The sequence below is a fragment of the Thalassophryne amazonica genome, chromosome 6 (assembly GCF_902500255.1).
Source record: "Thalassophryne amazonica chromosome 6, fThaAma1.1, whole genome shotgun sequence".
NCBI lineage: Eukaryota > Metazoa > Chordata > Actinopteri > Batrachoidiformes > Batrachoididae > Thalassophryne > Thalassophryne amazonica.
Window position 1 is genome coordinate 115,171,140 of NC_047108.1, and position 7,008 is coordinate 115,178,147.

A 7,008-nucleotide genomic window follows, 5' to 3' on the forward strand; every position below is an offset into this window, starting at 1 on the left:
TTTGAAACCTACCTATTTCAATTAAAAAAAAAAAAAATCCAAATCATATATTTTCACAAATATGTAAAACTATATAATAAATATAAAAATCCAGTATGAGACATATTAAGTTATTATTGTTAATTATGAACTTAAATAACTAACTGAAAATAATGCTAACAAACTATAATGCTAAGTGCGGGCTAACCTAAAACTAACTGATGATGCAAATATAAATGAAACATTTATAGTTTTCCCAAACCAGAACACAAGCAAGGGAAAGCTGCCATCTAGCAGAATGTTAAGGTACCAGCTTTCTAACAAACAAATCAGGAAAAAACAACCAGCAGTTGTAAAAGTCAAACTTCCTGCAATCATCATCAAAATACCCAGGCTGAAATCAACTCAATCTGGCAACACCATGAGCTTCCATTCAAAAATTTTAACCCTTTTGCAAACTTTGTTAAATGAGTTGGTGGGATGATGTCAAAATCATTCATTCATCTTCTACCTGTTTAGTCCAATTAAGGGTCACGGGGGGCTGGAGCCTATCCCAGCAGTCATAGGGCGTGAGGCGGGGTACACCTAGGTCGGATGCCAGTCTGTCGCAGGGCCACAAATAGACAAACAAACACAGACACCCACACACACACCTACAGACAATTTTAAAGATTCTAATCCACCTAACACACATGTCTTTGGATGTGGGAGGAAACCAGAGCACCCGGATGAAACCCATGCAAACACAGGGAGAACATGCAAACTCCACACAGAAAGGCCACGGGAACTGAACCCACGACCTCCTCGCTGTGAGGCAACAGTGCTAACCACTAAGCCACTGTGCTGCCCATGTCAAAATCATTTTTACCAATTTATTTTTCGTATATTGTTTGTGGCACATGCTCAGAAAATTGAACACTACACTTCAGTTTTATTTATTTATTTAAATTATTTTTATTGTATTTTTTTCAACAGGTTTTGTGTGTGACTATAGGGGAGCATGGGGTTTTTCAGGTCAGTTTATCTTGTAATTTAATTAATGAGGCAAAGGCTATAATATTGTTATTGTCAAATCTGAACTTTGTTGTTATCTTACATGTTTACATAGACCTTTATCAGAATTCAGCATTTTGTCCCCCCCCCCCCCAAATTTTTCAGTTAATCCTGTTCATATTTCAGGATTCTTCACTGTTAAAACTGTTGCACAGTAACACTAAAACCAGCGCATTACTGTTTGCTTCCTGTCTTTCACTGAAAACACACAGAGGGACAAGGAATTTCCACACTGTTTTAGAAGGTTAAATATCAGTCTCCGTGGGCCCTATCTTCCATTCAGCACAAAGCGTCATTTAGCAAACCTGAATGTTGTGAAAGTGTAGTGACACGGACCCACAACAGGGGGCGCAAATGAACGGTCAATAGATGAGCCAAAAGGTAACAATTTAATGTTGTGAAACGTGCACAACGAACATACAGACAATCTCAGAATATAATTACAGTCAAATTACAAAGGTGACGTGTGGGCAGGCTCGAGGATAGAAGACGTCTGTCCTGAGAAGAGCCGGAACCACACGATTTCCGCCCCCACAGAACCTGGTGAATACTGGAGCCGCCAAGTCCCGAATTCCCAGGTGATCACCGTCCCCGACTGTCGGATCTGGTACTGCTGGCGAAGAACAAAGACAGTCAAGTCTGGGTGTGTGTACACCCAGTAACAACAGCGGTGGGAATGCCACCTCCACCTCTCACTCAATATGTTGCAGAGTACCGCAGTGATTCCTCAGGGGAAAAGAGTGCCGTCCTGCACTCACTCAGCCTCCACAGAAAAAGGAACCGGTACTCCTGCAAACACTCACAATATACAGATATATTGCAAAAGACACAAACGGCTGAGGATATTACCTCCAATGAAGTATGATATCTCGGCGATGAGGTGGAGATGACGTCTGGTCTTTATGGAGTGCGATGATGAAGAATGTGTGACAGCTGTCAGGAATTAATGAGTGACAGCTGTCACTCCCGGCTGTGTCCGTGGCGGCAGCGCCCTCTCCTGCCTGAAGCCCGCACTTCAGGCAGGGCGCCCTTTGGTGGTGGGCCAGCAGTACATCCTCTTCTGGCGGCCCACACAACACTGAAGGTATTATTGTTTGTTTCCACACCCAGCGTCCACTCCGTCCAAATCACTCCAAAAAAACTTTAACTCTGGATTGTGCATTATTACTGCACTGCTAGCGACAGCAGCAACAGGTTGCCATGTAATCCCTATGGAAGGATGCGTTTTGGCGCCAAGCCATGCAGTGTGATGCGATGGACGCGAATGAAGCGGCGCAAGTGAAGTGATTTTGAGCAATTGGTGTGTTTGTGGCGCAATATTGCGTCACGTCGCGTTGCCCTCCTCCCCAAGTTGAAAAATCGGAACTTTTTCGTCTTGTCGCGCCGCCATGACCAATCAGGGCCTGAATATGTAGTGACGTGGAGATGTCTGGAGTTTGACTGAACATGTCCTGTATCTAGTAGCAGCCTGTGAGAAGGACTTATGTCCCTTTTGTCCTTTATTTCACAATTATGACAGAGTTTTTGGAGCGAGCTGCAGCCCCGCAGCAGGGGGAGCAGAGTTTCTTTTTTCTTTTTCTTTACATGCACGCGCGAGCAAATCGTCTATGAAGATTATTTTACTTATTAACTACACAGATGTATAATAAAGCAAATGGTGACTGGTTTCTAAACACAATTATGACAGAGTTTTTGGGGGAAGAGTGAGAGCAGCCCCGCAGGAGGGGGAGCAGAGTTTATTTTTTTTCTTTTACGTGCGCGCGAGTGAATCGTCCATGAAGATTATTTTACTTATTAACTGCACAGATGTATAATAAAACAAATGGTGACTGGTTTCTAAACACAATTATGACAGAGTTTTTTGGGGAAGAGCAAGCTGCAGCCCCACAGCAAGCAGCGGAGTTTTTTTTTTTTTTTTTAATTGTTTACATGTGCGTGCATGAACGGGACAGGAGGTCCTCAAACTGGGTCCTGCAGAGGCGGAAGAACCGCTGAAAGCGGCCATCATCCAGACGCAGCTCCTGCAGCAAATGATGATACTCCCCGAATTGGGAGCTTTCCACAACAACTCACTCCGTGTGATCAACGTCCGTCATGTTAACTTGACTGACAACCGGAGCCGGCGAGCGGAATGGAAGCTCCTCCTATTTGATGAATTTGGGTGAATTTTTGCAGTGAAAGCAGAGCGACACACCGGTGATGGTGGCGCGTCCGTTTATCCAACGGCTGTAGTGTCTTTTATTTCCTCCTTGAAAGCTGATTCTCTGGGCACCGTACGAGGTCTGTGAGAAAAGTAACGGACCTTATTTTTTTTTTCAAAAACTATATGGATTTGAATCACGTGTGATTACATCAGACATGCTTGAACCCTCGTGGGCATGCGAGAGTTTTTTCACGCCTGTCAGTTACGTCATTCGCCGTGGGCAGACTTTGAGTGAGGAGTGGCCCACCCTCTCGTCGATTTTTTTCATTGTTTAGGAATGGCTCAGAGACTGCTGCTTTGTTTGATAAAAATTTTTTCAAAACCTGTAAGGCACAACTGAGTGGACACCATTCGATAAATTCAGCTGGTTTTCCGTGAAAATTTTAACGGCTGATGAGAGATTTTGGAGTTTTACTGTCGCCGTAAGGACGGCCCATGGCGCCTGACGGTGATCTGCGCTCCAAGGCGGCGTCATCTCGCTGTTTCAAGCTGAAAACTTCCTAATTTCAGGCTCTGTGGACCCAAGACGTCGTGAGATAACAGAGAACTTTCAGAAGAATTCGGGATCAGGAGTTTACGTGGACATTCCACTGTTAAAGGAGATTTTGTAATGAAACAACGTGCGGGCAGACTTGCATGTCGGGCCGGACCCGACCGCGGGGGGTCGCCACAGGAAAAACACCTCCGTTGGAAACCTTAACGGACAAGTTGGAACATGCCCAAGCTGTTAAACAATTTCTCAGATACTCACTTGTTGAAAGCCATCAAAAGCCGCCTGAATTTTACAAATGGTTTTCAACACGGAGGTGTTTTTCATGTCGCGGCACAGACGGATTTGCCACGTCGTCACGGATCCGACTCGGCAAATTCGTCCGCACGTTCTTTCATTACAAAATCTCCTTTAACAGTGGAATGTCCGGGTAAACTCCTGATGCCGGCTTCTTCTGAAACTTCTCTGTTCTCTGACGACGTCCTGGGTGAACAGAGCTTTAAATTAGGATGTTTTCAGCTCGAAACAGCCAGACGGACGCCACCTCCGACCGCGCCGCGCCGATCCGCATTGTTGGCTGTGCTTAAAGCGAAAGAAACTCCACAATCTCTCATCAGCCGTTAAACTTTACACCGAAAACCAGCTGAATTTCTCGAATAGTGTCCACACGGATATCCCTCACTGGTCCTGAAAAAATTTGATAAAGCAACGCTCGCCGTCTCCCTGCAGCTTCTCAAACAAAGAGATTCCGACGGGAGGGGGAGTCCACACCTCTCTCAAAGCCTGCCCACAGACGAATGACGTCACCGACAGGCATGACAAAACTCACGCATGCGCACGAGGGTTCAAGCTTGTCTGACGTAAAAACATATGAATCAAATCCATTTATTTTTTGAAAAAAATAAAAAGGACCGCTTTTTTATCACAGACCTCGTATGTGCAGATTTGTTTTGTCACCATCAAATCTCTCACTTCTGAGCACAATACGAATGCCAAGGCCAAGGCATCACTCTGATTGGTTGAATTTATGTTCTGCCTACAATCAATCAATCAATCAATTTTATTTATATAGCGCCAAATCACAACAAACAGTTGCCCCAAGGCGCTTTATATTGTAAGGCAAGGCCATACAATAATTACGTAAAAACCCCAACTGTCAAAACGACCCCCTGTGAGCAATCACTTGCCGACAGTGGGAAGGAAAAACTCCCTTTTAACAGGAAGAAACCTCCAGCAGAACCAGGCTCAGGGAGGGGCAGTCTTCTGCTGGGACTGGTTGGGGCTGAGGGAGAGAACCAGGAAAAAGACATGCTGTGGAGGGGAGCAGAGATCAATCAATCACTAATGATTAAATGCAGAGTGGTGCATACAGAGCAAAAAGAGAAAGAAACAATGCATCATGGGAACCCCCCAGCAGTCTACGTCTATAGCAGCATAACTAAGGGATGGTTCAGGGTCACCTGATCCAGCCCTAACTATAAGCTTTAGCAAAAAGGAAAGTTTTAAGCCTAATCTTAAAAGTAGAGAGGGTGTCTGTCTCCCTGATCTGAATTGGGAGCTGGTTCCACAGGAGAGGAGCCTGAAAGCTGAAGGCTCTGCCTCCCATTCTACTCTTACAAACCCTAGGAACTACAAGTAAGCCTGCAGTCTGAGAGCGAAGCGCTCTGTTGGGGTGATATGGTACTACGAGGTCCCTAAGATAAGATGGGACCTGATTATTCAAAACCTTATAAGTAAGAAGAAGAATTTTAAATTCTATTCTAGAATTAACAGGAAGCCAATGAAGAGAGGCCAATATGGGTGAGATATGCTCTCTCCTTCTAGTCCCCGTCAGTACTCTAGCTGCAGCATTTTGAATTAACTGAAGGCTTTTAGGGAACTTTTAGGACAACCTGATAATAATGAATTACAATAGTCCAGCCTAGAGGAAATAAATGCATGAATTAGTTTTTCAGCATCACTCTGAGACAAGACCTTTCTGATTTTAGAGATATTGCGTAAATGCAAAAAAGCAGTCCTACATATTTGTTTAATATGCGCTTTGAATGACATATCCTGATCAAAAATGACTCCAAGATTTCTCACAGTATTACTAGAGCTCAGGGTAATGCCATCCAGAGTAAGGATCTGGTTAGACACCATGTTTCTAAGATTTGTGGGGCCAAGTACAATAACTTCAGTTTTATCTGAGTTTAAAAGCAGGAAATTAGAGGTCATCCATGTCTTTATGTCTGTAAGACAATCCTGCAGTTTAGCTAATTGGTGTGTGTCCTCTGGCTTCATGGATAGATAAAGCTGGGTATCATCTGCGTAACAATGAAAATTTAAGCAATGCTGTCTAATAATACTGCCTAAGGGGAGCATGTATAAAGTGAATAAAACTGGTCCTAGCACAGAACCTTGTGGAACTCCATAATTAACCTTAGTCTGTGAAGAAGACTCCCCATTTACATGAACAAATTGTAATCTATTAGACAAATATGATTCAAACCACCGCAACGCAGTGCCTTTAATACCTATGGCATGCTCTAATCTCTGTAATAAAATTTTATGGTCAACAGTATCAAAAGCAGCACTGAGGTCTAACAGAACAAGCACAGAGATGAGTCCACTGTCCGAGGCCATAAGAAGATCATTTGTAACCTTCACTAATGCTGTTTCTGTACTATGATGAATTCTAAAACCTGACTGAAACTCTTCAAATAGACCATTCCTCTGCAGATGATCAGTTAGCTGTTTTACAACTACCCTTTCAAGAATTTTTGAGAGAAAAGGAAGGTTGGAGATTGGCCTATAATTAGCTAAGATAGCTGGGTCAATGATGGCTTTTTAAGTAATGGTTTAATTACTGCCACCTTAAAAGCCTGTGGTACATAGCCAACTTACAAAGATAGATTGATCATATTTAAGATCGAAGCATTAAATAATGGTAGGGCTTCCTTGAGCAGCCTGGTAGGAATGAGGTCTAATAAACATGTTGATGGTTTGGATGAAGTAACTAATGAAAATAACTCAGACAGAACAATCGGAGAGAAAGAGTCTAACCAAAAACCGGCATCACTGAAAGCAGCCAAAGATAACGATACATCTTTGGGATGGTTATGAGTAATTTTTTCTCTAATAGTTAAAATTTTGTTAGCAAAGAAAGTCATGAAGTCATTACTAGTTAAAGTTAATGGAATACTCAGCTCAATAGAGCTCTGACTCTTTGTCAGCCTGGCTACAGTGCTGAAAAGAAACCTGGGGTTGTTCTTATTTTCTTCAATTAGTGATGAGTAGAAAG